We start from the raw sequence: 13,588 nt of genomic DNA on the forward strand, positions 1-13,588 counted from the left end.
AAGGAAAAACCACAGCGCCTGGCGAATTCTAAGTCCATTAAGTTCAGGGCAGCGCCTGAATCCACAAATGCCATGACAGAAAAGGACGACAATGAGCAAATCAGGGTTACAGATAAGAGAAATTTAGGCTGTATAGTACTAATGGTAACAGACCTAGCGACTCTCTTAGTACGCTTAGGGCAATCAGAGATAACATGAGCCGAATCACCACAGTAAAAACACAGCCTATTCTGACGTCTGAATTCCTGCCGTTCTATTCTAGTCAAAATCCTATCACATTGCATAGGTTCAGGACTTTGCTCAGAGGATACTGCCATATGGTGCACAGCTTTGCGCTCGCGCAGACGCCGATCAATCTGAATGGCTAGAGACATAGATTCGCTCAAACCGGCAGGCGTAGGAAAGCCCACCATAACATCTTTAAGGGTTTCAGAAAGACCTTTTCTGAAAATAGCAGCCAGAGCCTCTTCATTCCATTTAGTGAGCACAGACCATTTTCTAAATTTCTGGCAGTATAACTCTGCCGCTTCCTGACCTTGACACAAGGCCAACAGGGTTTTTTCCGCATGATCCACAGAATGAGGTTCGTCATACAATAATCCGAGCGCTTGTAAAAATGCATCTACATTCAATAATGCCGGATCCCCTGTTTCAAGAGAAAAAGCCCAGTCTTGAGGGTCACCACGCAGCAAGGATATGATGATTTTTACCTGCTGAATGGGATCACCAGAAGAACGGGGTTTCAAAGCAAAAAACAATTTGCAATTATTTTTAAAGTTCAAAAACTTGGATCTGTCCTCAAAAAACAAATCAGGAGTAGGAATTCTGGGCTCTAAAGCCGGAGTCTGGACAACATAGTCCTGGATACTCTGTTCTTTTGCAGCAAGTTGATCCACACGAGAAAACAAACCCTGAACATCCATGCCAAAGCATATATCCTGAACCACCCAGATATCAAGAGGAAAAAAAAAAAAAAAAAAGACAAACTAGAGCACAGAAAAAAAAAGTTTCAGAACTTTCTTTTCCTTCTTTTGAGATGCATTTAATTCATTTTTGGCCACTTGTACTGTTATGATACGGTGGTCTAGGAGCAACATGGAACGAGCTCTGAAGGAAGTGGTAACTGTACTGACCGCAGTCCCTAAGCTCAACACAACACTAGAAGTAGCCGTGGAATGCTCCTAACTCTCCCTAGGCATCTCGTCACAGCCTAAGAGCTAACTACCCCTAAAGAAAGCAGGAAAGCTATCTTGCCTCAGAGAAAATCCCCAAAGGATAGATTAGCCCCCCACAAATAATGACTGTGAGTGGAGAGGGAACAGACATACACAGAATGAAACCAGGATGAGCACAGGAGGCCAGTCTAACTAAATAGATAGGACAGGATGGAATACTGTGCGGTCAGTATAAAACACTACAAAAATCCACGCAGAGTTTACAAAAAATCTCCACACCTGACTAAAGGTGTGGAGGGCAAATCTGCCTCCCAGAGCTTCCAGCAAGACAGAATTAATTCACACTGATAAGCTGGACAAACATAGAAAGCACAGAATGGATAAGTCCACAATCTATGGACAGAAAAGGGCAAGCAAAAACTTAGCTTAGCTGAACTGGTCAGGATAACAGGGAACTCCAAAGAGATGTGAATCCAACCAGGAACCATTTACAAGTGGCACTGGCTGACGATAGAGCCAGACTTAAATAGCCGAGCAGAAGAGAAGATAAGTGGAGGCAGCTGATGACAGCTAACTCCAAGGAGCAGCCATACTACTAGAAACCACAAGAGGGAGCCCAAGAGCAGAACTCACAAAAGTGCCACTTACAACCACCGGAGGGAGCCCAAGAGCGGAATTCACAACAGGGGAGGAAGCAAAAGACAAAACTACATTACAGCAGGGGATCACAGAGGATTCATTTTGTGAGGTAAAATATTTCACTATTTTAAAAAAAATATTTTACCTCACAAAATGTATCCTCTGCTATCTCCTGCTGTAATGTCAGTATTGTCATTTGCTTCCTCCCCTGCCCAGGAGCTGTGGTATGTTCGGTACACGGTCAAACACAGACAATTTTTAGAATAAAGTTTTGTTTGTGGGAAAACCCCTTTAAAAAGCAAATATCAACACCAACATGGCCAAGTACGCCAATGACAATGAAAGGACAGCAGCAAAGGCACAACGTCGAAGACAACAAAGGGCAAATGAGACTCTTGAAGAGGAACAGCATCGCTGGGACAAAAACAATGCATATAAGCAAAGGAGTCAAGCACATGAGTCCCCTGATGCAAAAGTCATTAGATTATCACAGGATGCCATTAGGCAACAACAGCGCCGCATGCCTGCCCCCATCGTGACATTACCGCCCTCCTGATGCGATAGCATCGGGCCTCTCTTGCATAATATAAAGAGAAAAAAAATCAATGTAAGGTCAAATGGTGAAAAAAAGGGAATTCCAGCTTTGCTTTTACGGTATTAATTTTGCAGTAAAATGGGATGCACTTAGATAGTGCTGGGCAACCCGCCTAATCTAATAATATTGGCGTCACTAATAGGCTGTGAGCCAGATACTGTGCATTACCTCTCATCTCTCAAGAACTTGGCGCCGAGATCTCCATCTGCACATGCGCCACCCACCATTTTCCCGGAGTCCACCGCATAGGAAACCATGGAACTGCAAGGGCTCTGGCCTTTCACAAAATGTCGGCAGAGCCCCCGCAGCACCGCCGGACACTCGCATTACCACTGGACACCCCCTCATCCCAGCCTGCGGCCTGCAGCAACTTTAATTCTTGAATTTTTCGAAGATTTTTAGTCTTCTTTTTGTGTCTTTGCTATTTAGTTCAGTAAAATGACCTGGCAACAGGATCCTCCAGGTAAGTACAATTAAGGTAAAACCAAACATATACAGTTTTTTTTTATATTTGTTAAAAATATTCAGAACTTTGTAGAGATAATAAAAAAAAATAGTTTGTTTCGCCATTTTCCGAGACCCATAACACCCATAACACCTTTATTTTTCCATTGATAGAGCTACGTGAGGACTTATTTTTGGGGATCTGATCTGTGTATTTTATGGTACAGTTTTTACAGTTGGGGAACATACTATGTTTTGATTTAGTTTTTGTGGGTTATTCAATTACCAGAATCAGCTATTTGACTTATTGATTTTTATTCATCTATTTTTTTTTTCTTTATGACATTTCCTGGAACAGTTAAACAATTTTGTATTTTTTATAAACCAGACTCCTACAGACATGTGTTATCAAACATGTATAAACAGGGGGTGGATAGTTTAACTTTTTATTTTTTATCTTACTTTTTGTTTTTAGTGTATGGGGACTTAAACCTGCAACCAGCAGATATGTGCATTTTTGATCCATGTCACAGATCAAACTTGCACATGGATGCCTCATGTATGTTGTCTGATTGATGTCTGTTTTTTTATAGTTTAATGGGGAATAGAAGCTTGGAATTTTTTTCTCATAAAGGAAAAATAGGTGACATGTTGTTAGTAGAAGTTTACACATGGACAAAAAATAGATGAGAATCAGATACAGGTTTCGCAGTGGAGAAAAAAAAAGTACTTTTTTCTCATATGCAAAAAAAATGAACATCTGAATGAGGCCTAAGGGTATGTTCACACGTTCCTGATTTCCATCCTTTTTTTTTCAGGACTGAAACCGCAGCTCTTTGCAGAAAATGCAGGTCCTTTTTTTGGTGCTTTTTTGATGCCTTTTTTTATGCAGCTTTCTATGCAGAGTCTCTGTGTTTTCTAGGAAGTTTTTTAGGGTTAAAATGGCTGAAAATACCCTAACCCTACCCCTACCCCTACCCCTATTCTAACCTTAGTGGAAAAAAAAAAAAAATTCTTAATTTTTTTATTGTCCCTACCTATGGGCGTGACAAAGGGGGGGGGGGGGGTGTCATTTACTATTTTTTTTATTTTGATCACTGAGATAGGTTATATCTCAGTGATCAAAATGCACTTTGGAACGAATCTGCCGGCCGGCAGATTCGGCGGGCGCACTGCGCATGCGCCCGCCATTTTGCAAGATGGCGGCGCCCAGGGAGAAGACGGCCGGACGGACACCGGGAGGCCGGGTAAGTATAAGGGGGGGAGATTAGGGCACGGGGGGGCATCGGAGCACGGGGGGGGCATCGGAGCACGGGGGGAGGGGCATCGGAGCATGGGGGGGTGGGATCGGGGCAGCCACACTCCGCCCACGCACTTCCGCCCGCTTCCCCGCACTTCCTGCTGCAGCGGTTCGGCACCACAAACCGCAATAAAACCCGCAGATATATTTTTGATCTGCGGGTTTTACTGCGGGTTTGACCTCACAATGGAGGTCTATGGGTGCAGAACCGCTGCGGCTCCGAAAAAAGAAGTGACATGGTACTTCTTTTTTACCGCGGCTATTCAGCGCGGCTTTTTTTCCCGATTCCCGCATCATGTGCACAGTGGTTCCTGTTTTCCATAGGGTATAGTGTACTGTACCCTGCATGGAAAACAGCTGCGGAACCGCAGCGGCAAAAACGTTGCGGTTCCGCAGAAAAAAACGCACTGTGTGAACATGGCCTAAAACTGGGAAAACTTTTTAAATATTGTACTTTTAGATATACAGTACATGGATAATAATAATCTCTTTATTTAAAAAGCGCCAACATAATCTGCAGCGCTTTACAGTTTTGCACACATTATCATCGCTTTACAGTTTTGCACACATTATCATCGCTGTCCCTGATGGGGCTCACAATCTACATTCCCTATCAGTATGCTTTTGGAGCATGGGAAGAAACCAGAGTACCCGGAAGAAACCCATGCAAACATGGGGAGAACATACAAATTCCTTGCAGATGTTGTCCTTGGATACTTGCTTGTCCAAATTCTGTCCTTATTCTTACTACTCTAATAAAGCCGTTTGCATTAGGAACCTCCACCAGAGATTCAGAAAATCATGCTGCACTATTAACCCATTAACCCCCGGGACTGTTTTCATCTTCATGACCGGGCCAAATTTTACAATTCTGACCAGTGTCATTTTATCCATCTATATAATCATCTAAGGTCCACTTCCGTCTGTTTGTCTGTCTGTTTGTCTGTCACGGAAATCCCGCGTCGCTGATTGGCTGGCTGGGCGCGACCAATCAGCGACAGGCACAGTCCGGCCTACTCCCCTCCAGTCAGCGCCCACAGTGTTTTAGCAATCCGTTAACGCTGCCATTAACCCTGTGTGACCAACTTTTTACTATTGATGCTGCCTATGCAGCATCAATAGTAAAAACATATAATGTTAACCCATTTACCCCCAAGGGTGGTTTGCACGTCAATGACCAGGCCAATTTTTACAATTCTGACCACTGTCCCTTTATGTTATAACTCTGGAACGCTTCAACGGATCCCGGTGATTCTGACATTGTTTTCTCGTGACATATTGTACTTCATGATAGTGGTAAAATTTCTTTGATATTACCTGCGTTTATTTGTGAAAAAAAAACGGAAATTTGGCGAAAATTTCGCAATTTTCCAACTTTGAATTTTTACGCAATTAAATCACAGAGATATGTCACACAAAATACTTAATAAGTAACATTTTCCACATGTCTACTTTACATCAGCACAATTTTGGAACCAAAATTTTTTTTTGTTAGGGAGTTATAAGGGTTAAAAGTTGACCAGCAATTTCTCATTTTTACAACACCATTTTTACAACATCTCATTTGAAGTCATTTTGAGGGGTCTATATGATAGAAAATACCCAAGTGTGACACCATTCTAAAAACTGCACCCCTCTAAGTGCTCAAAACCACATTCAAGAAGTTTATTAACCCTTCAGGTGTTTCACAGGAATTTTTGGAATGTTGAAATAAAAATGAACATTTAACTTTTTTTCACAAAAAATTTACTTCAGCTCCAATTTGTTTTATTTTACCAAGGGTAACAGGAGAAAATGGACCCCAAACGTTGTTGTCAATTTGTCCTGAGTACGCTGATACCCCATATGTGGGAGTAAACCACTGTTTGGGCGCATGGGAGAGCTCAGAAGGGAAGGAGCGCCGTTTGACTTTTCAATGCAAAATTGACAGGAATTGAGATTGGAAACCATGTTGCGTTTGGAGAGCCACTGATGTGCCTAAACATTGAAACCCCCCACAAGTGACACCATTTTGGAAAGTAGATCCCCTAAGGAATTTATCTAGAGGTGTGGTGAGCACTTTGACCCACCAAGTGCTTCACAGAAGTTTATAATGAAGAACCGTAAAAATAAAAAATCATTTTTTTTCACAAAAATTATCTTTTCGCCCCCAATTTTTTATTTTCCCAAGGGTAAGAGAAGAAATTGGACCCTAAAAGTTGTTGTACAATTTGTCCTGAGTACGCTGATACCCCATATGTGGGGGTAAACCACTGTTTGGGCGCATGGGAGAGCTCGGATGGGAAGGAGCGCCATTTGACTTTTCAATGCAAAATTGTCAGGAATTGAGATGGGACGCCATGTTGCGTTTGGAGAGCCACTGATGTGCCTAAACATTGAAACCCCCCACAAGTGACACCATTTTGGAAAGTAGACCCCCTAAGGAACTTATCTAGATGTGTGGTGAGCACTTTGACCCACCAAGGGCTTCACAGAAGTTTATAATGCAGAGCCGTAAAAATAAAACAAAAATTTTTTCCCACAAAAATTATTTTTTAGCCCCCAGTTTTGTATTTTCCCGAGGGTAACAGGAGAAATTGGACCCCAAAAGTTGTTGTCCAATTTGTCCTGAGTGCGCTGATACCCCATATGTGGGGCACATGGGAGGGCTCGGAAGGGAAGGAGCGCCATTTGGAATGCAGACTTAGATGGAATGGTCTGCCGGCGTCACATTGCGTTTGCAGAGCCCCTAATGTACCTAAATAGTAGAAACCCCCCACAAGTGACACCATTTTGGAAACTAGACCCCCTAAGGAACTCATCTAGATGTGATGTGAGAGCTTTGAACCCCCAAGTGTTTCACTACAGTTTATAACGCAGAGCCACGCAAATAAAAAATATTTTTTTTTCCACAAAAATTATTTTTTAGCCCCCAGTTTTGTATTTTTCCAAGGGTAACAGGAGAAATTGGACCCTAAATATTGTTGTCCAATTTGTCCTGAGTACGCTGATACCCGATATGTGGGGGGGGGGGGGAACCACCGTTTGGGAGCATGGCAGGGCACGGAAGGGAAGGAGCGCCATTTGGAATGCAGACTTAGATGGAATGGTCTGCGTTTGCAGAGCCCCTAATGTACCTAAACAGTAGAAACCCCCCACAAGTGACCCCATATTGGAAACTGAACCCCCAAGGAACTTATCTAGATATGTTGTGAGAACTTTGAACCCCCAAGTGTTTCACTACAGTTTATAACGCAGAGCCGTGAAAATAAAAAATCCTTTTTTTTCCCACAAAAATTATTTTTTAGCCTCCAGTTTTGTATTTTCCCAAGGGTAACAGGAGAAATTGGACCCCAAAAGTTGTTGTCCAATTTGTCCTGAGTACGCTGATACCCCATATGTTGGGGTAAACACCTGTTTGGGCACACGGGAGAGCTCGGAAGGGAAGGAGCACTGTTTTACTTTTTCAACGCAGAATTGGCTGGAATTGAGATCGGACGCCATGTCGCGTTTGAAGAGCCCCTGATGTGCCTAAACAGTGGAAACCCCCCCAATTATAACTGAAACCCTAATCCAAACACACCCCTAACCCTAATCCCAACGGTAACCCTAACCACACCTCTAACCCTGACACATCCCTAACCCTAATCCCAACCCTATTCCCAACCGTAAATGTAATCCAAACCCTAACCCTAACTTTAGCCCCAAACCCTAACCCTAACTTTAGCCCCAAACCTAACCCTAACTTTAGCCCCAACCCTAACTGTAGCCTTAACCCTAGCCCCAACCCTAGCCCCAACCCTAACCCTAGTCCCAACCCTAACCCTAGCCCTAACCCTAACGGGAAAATCGAAATAAATACATTTTTTACATTTTTAAATTTTTTCCTAACTAAGGGGGTGATGAAGGGGGGGTTTGATTTACTTTTATAGCGGGTTATTTAGCGGATTTTTATGATTGGCAGCCGTCACACACTAAAAGACGCTTTTTATTGCAAAAAATATTTTTTGCATTACCACATTTTGAGAGATAATTTTTCCATATTTTGGTCCACAGAGTCATGTGAGGTCTTGTTTTTTGCGGGACGAGTTGACGTTTTTATTGGTAACATTTTCGGGCATGTGACATTTTTTGATCACTTTTTATTCCGATTTTTGTGAGGCAGGATGACCAAAAACCAGCTATTCATGAATTTCTTTTGGGGGAGGCGTTTATACCGTTCCGCGTTTGGTAAAATTGATAAAGCAGTTTTATTCTTCGGGCCAGTACGATTACAGCGATACCTCATTTATATAATTTTTTTAATGTTTTGGTGCTTTTATATGATAAAAACTATTTTATTGAAAAAATTATTATTTTTGCATCGCTTTATTCTGAGGACCATAACTTTATTTTTTTGCTGATGATGCTGTATGGCGGCTCATTTTTTGCGGGACAAGATGCTGTTTTCAGTGGTACCATGGTTATTTATATCTGTCTTTTTGATCGCGTGTTATTCCACTTTTTGTTCGGCAGTATGATAATAAAGCGTTGTTCTTTGCCTCGTTTTTTTTCTTCTTACGGTGTTTACTGAAGGGGTTAACTAGTGGGACAGTTTTATAAGTTGGGTCGTTACGGACGTGGCGATACTAAATATGTGTACTTTTATTGTTTTTTTTTATATTTAGATAAAGAAATGAATTTATGGGAATAATATATATATTTTTTATTTCATTATTTTGGATTTTTATTTTTTACACATGTGGAAATTTTTTTTTAAACTTTTTTACTTTGTCCCAGGGGGGGGGGGGGGGACAGTACAGATCGGTGATCTGACAGTTTGCACAGAACTCTGTCAGATCACCGATCTGACTTACAGCACTGCAGGCTTCACAGTGCCTGCTCTGAGCAGGCGCTGTGAAGCCACCTCCCTCCCTGCAGGACCCGGATGCCGCGGCCATCTTGGATCCGGGCCTGGAGCAGGGAGGGAGGTAAGGAGACCCTCGCAGCAACGCGATCACATCGCGTTGCTGCGGGGGTCTCAGGGAAGCCCGCAGGGAGCCCCTCCCTGCGCGATGCTTCCCTGTACTGCCGGCACACCGCGATCATGTTTGATCGCGGTGTGACGGAGGTTAATGTGCCGGGGGCGGTCCGTGACCGCTCCTGGCACATAGTGCCGGATGTCAGCTGCAACTATTCCGTCCTTGGGAAGTAGGGCCCACCTCACATGGACGGAATAGTACGTCCATTGGCAGAAAGGGGTTAAAGGGAAGGTGCCATCAAAAAAATTTTTTTCCAGCGATTGAAAAAATGTAAAGAATTAATGTTTAAATTTTCTTAAAAAATATTATTTGTTTATAATTTAGTAAAATATGAAAAAAATTTTTAAAAGGTTTGGCATTTCCACTTTTAAACACTAGGTTGAGCAGCTAATGAAATTTGACAAAAACCTAGTGTACAACTAGCTCACATTACTGCACTGTCTCCTCTCCTCCCTTTCCGGTGTTTGGTAAGGGATAAGAGAGGATGAGATTCAGGAACCCAGTGAGCAGCCATTTTGTTGGTGACTGCAAAGTTATACTGACAAGTAGACAGTCACCGAGGATGGCAGGCAGCAAGGATTCTGGGAGATATGTGGTGGAGGGAGCAGGGTGACAGCAGCGCAGAGTATTTCAGGAGAGCAGTGTGCTGGTCTATTGGGGGGCACCATGTTCAGTGCGTGGAGCAGCCAGGGATTGTACATAGAGCGCTGTCTTTTATACACATGGATGGACAGTCTCCTCAGAAATCCAGGAAACATTTCTGTGGATTGATGGCCTGTTCTGATCCAGACATTGCATGCAGACCCCATTCCCCTCCTCAGATCCTGTCCTGGCAATGTGTGAAAACGAGGGGACAGGCGCAGTACGGGGTGACGCTGGGGGGAAATGTAGCCATATAGTAACGATAAAAATGAGACGCCTCTCTTCAGCTGCCTCACCAGCCTTCCCCTGATTACACCTAACTGGAGGTCATGCTGTCCCCTCTATTACCCCAGACCCGATTTATGAAGATAATGTTCTCACATAATACCGCCATATATATCACACATAATACTGTCCTATAGTTCTCACATAATACCATCATATAGATTGCAAATAACGACGCCATAGTGTTCTCACATAATACCGACATATAGATCTCACATAATACTGCCATATAGATCACACATTATATCGCCATATAGATCACGCATAATACCGCCATATAGAGCACACAATATCGCCATATAGAGCACACATAATACTGTCCTATAGTTCTCACATAATACCATCATATAGATCGCAAATAACGACGCCATAGTTGTTATGATCAGGTGACCTTGGAGCAGCATGAAAACTTTCACTGGAGTAGGTGGTAACTATACTGACCGCAAACCCTGATCTTATCACCGCAACTAGAAGTAGCCGTGGGGTGTGCCTAACAAAACCTAGACACCTCGACACAGCCGGAGGACTAAATACCCTTATAGATGGAAATAGGAATATCTACCTTGCCTCAGAGCAGAAACCCCAAAGGATAGGCAGCCCCCCACAAATATTGACTGTGAGTAGTAGAGGAAAATACACACGCAGGCAGGAAACAGGATTTAGCAAATGAGGCACACACTAGCTAAATAGGAAAGGATAGGACAGGATACTAAGCGGTCAGTATTAAAAATCCTTCCAAAAATATCCACGGCAGAAAATACAAAAAACTCCACAATCTAACTAAAGATGTGGAGCGTATATCTGCATCTCCAGAGAATCCAACAAGACTGAGAAAACACTGACACAGTCTAAGCTGGACAAGAGAAAAACAACAGAATAACACAGAATATAAGCACACTGCATGTGTGCCACAGAAACAAAAACCAGGCACTTACCGTATATACTCGAGTATAAGCCGACCCGAGTATAAGCCGACCCCCTAATTTTGCCACAAAAAAACTGGGAAAACTTATTGACTCGAGTATAAGCCTAGGGTAGAAAATGCAGCATTTACCGGTGAATTTCAAAAATAAAAATAGATGCTCCATACCGTTCATTATTGCCCCATAGATGCTCCATATACAACTGTGCTATATAGAATGCTCTGCACCGTTGATTATGGCCCCATAGATGCTCCTTATAATGCTGTGCCATATATGCTCTGCACCTTTGATTATGGCCCCATAGGTGCTCCTTATAATGCTGTGCCCCATATATGCTCTGCACCTTTATGGCCCCATAGATGCTCCTTATAATGCTGTGCCCCATATATGCTCTGCACCTTTATGGCCCCATAGGTGCTCCTTATAATGCTGTGCCCCTTATATGCTCTGCACCTTTATGGCCCCATAGGTGCTCCTTAGAATGCTGCTGGTGCTGCCATAAAAAAAAAAAAAATCACATACTCACCTCTCTTCTCAGGACGCCGGCGCTTTCAATAATTACCTGCTCCTCTGCGGCTCCGTCTCCAGCACTGACGCTCAGCAGAGGGCGCGCACTGACTACGTCACAGCGCCCTCTAACCTGAGCGTCATTGCTAGAGGACGCTGCAGACGGAGCCGGAGCGAGGAGCAGGTAATTATAGCGCTGCGCTCCCCTTACCTGCTGCGGCGCGGTCCCTGCAGTCCCTGGCTTCTCCGGCGCTGCAGCTTCTTCCTGTAATTGAGCGGTCACATGGCACCGATCATTTACAGCAATGAATATGCGGCTCCTCCCCTATGGGGGTGGAGCTGCCTATTCATTTCTGTAATGAGCGGTGCCATGTGACCGCTCAGTGCAGGAAGAATCTGCAGCGCCGGAGAAGCCAGGGACTGCAGGGACCGCGCTGGGAGCAGGTAAGTATGATTACACAGCCCCTGCTCCCCCTCCCCTGCTGACACCCGGGTATATGACTCGAGTATAAGCCGAGAGGGGGACTTTCAGCCCAAAAAAATGGGCTGAAAATCTCGGCTTATACTCGAGTATATACGGTATCTTTGCTGAATTGGCAGCGAAGCAGGAGAAGCCAGAAAGTGAACCAACACTTCAGAAGAAACATTGACAACTGGAAAGGACTAATGAATCCTGCACACCTAAATATCCCAGCCAGAACCGCAATCAGCAGATACACCTGGCCAGGACTGTGACTCAGAGACAACTGCATTCCCACCGACAACCACTGGAGGGAACCCAAGAGAAGAATTCACAACAGTACCCCCCCCTTGAGGAGGGGTCACCAAACCCTCACCAGGACCTCCAGGACGATCAGGATGAGCCAGATGAAATGCACGGACCAAATCAGCAGCATGGACATCAGAGGCAAAAACCCAAGAATTATCCTCCTGGCCATAACCCTTCCATTTGACAAGGTACTGAAGCCTCCGCCTCGAAAAACCAGAATCCAAAATCTTCTCAACCACATACTCCAACTCACCATCAACCAACACAGGGGCCGGAGGCTAAACAGAGGGAACAACGGGCACCACATATTTCCGCAATAAAGATCTATGGAAGACATTATGGATAGCAAAAGAGGCCGGAAGCGCCAAACGAAAAGACACCGGATTAATAATCTCAGAAATTTTATAAGGACCAATAAACCGAGGCTTAAACTTAGGGGAAGAAACCTTCATAGGAACATGACGGGAAGACTACCAGACCAGATCCCCAACCCGAAGCCAGGAACCAACACACCGACGACGGTTAGCAAAACGTTGAGCCTCCTCCTGAGACAACACCAAATTGTCCACCACATGAGCCCAAATCTGCTGCAACCTGTCAACCACAGAATCCACACACCAGGACAGTCAGAAGGCTCAACCTGCCCAGAAGAAAAACGAGGATGAAAACCAAAATTACAAAAGAAAGGCGAAACCAAAATAGCCGAACTAGCCCGATTATTAAGGGCAAACTCGGCCAATGGCAAGAAGGCCACCCAATCATCCTGATCAGCAGACACAAAGCATCTCAAATAAGGGTACCGTCACACAGTGGCACTTTGATCGCTAGCACGGCACGATCCGTGACGTTCCAGCGATATCGTTACGATCTCGTTGTGTCTGACAAGCTACTGCGATCAGGGACCCCGCTAAGAATCGTACGTCGTAGCAGATCGTCTGAAACTTTATTTCGTCGCTAGATCTCCCGTTGACATCGCTGAATCGGCGTGTGTGACGCCGATTCAGCGATGTCTTCACTGGTAACCAGGGTAAATATCGGGTTACTAAGCGCAGGGCCGTGCTTAGTAACCCGATGTTTACCCTGGTTACCAGCGTAAACGTAAAAAAAAAAACATTACATACTTACCTTCAGCTGTCTGTCCCCGGCGCTGTGCTTCTCTGCACTCCTCCTGCATCCTGTGTCAGCGCCGGCCAGCCAGAAAGCACAGCGGTGACGTCACCGCTCTGCTTTCCGGCTGACCGGCGCTGACAGTGCAGAGGAAAGCACAGCGCCAGAGGACAGACAGCGGAAGGTAAGTATGTAGTGTTTG

General features: G+C 44.2%; 1 protein-coding gene across 2 annotated transcripts in view; it reads right to left on the minus strand.

The window, feature by feature from the left end:
- The window catches only part of CCDC110 (coiled-coil domain containing 110), a 74,971-nt gene that overhangs the window by 33,132 nt on the left and 28,251 nt on the right, over window positions 1-13,588 (minus strand). The gene's annotated exons all lie outside the window — the stretch shown is intronic.

Source organism: Ranitomeya imitator, chromosome 1 (assembly GCF_032444005.1).
Source record: "Ranitomeya imitator isolate aRanImi1 chromosome 1, aRanImi1.pri, whole genome shotgun sequence".
Classification (NCBI taxonomy): Eukaryota; Metazoa; Chordata; class Amphibia; order Anura; family Dendrobatidae; genus Ranitomeya; species Ranitomeya imitator.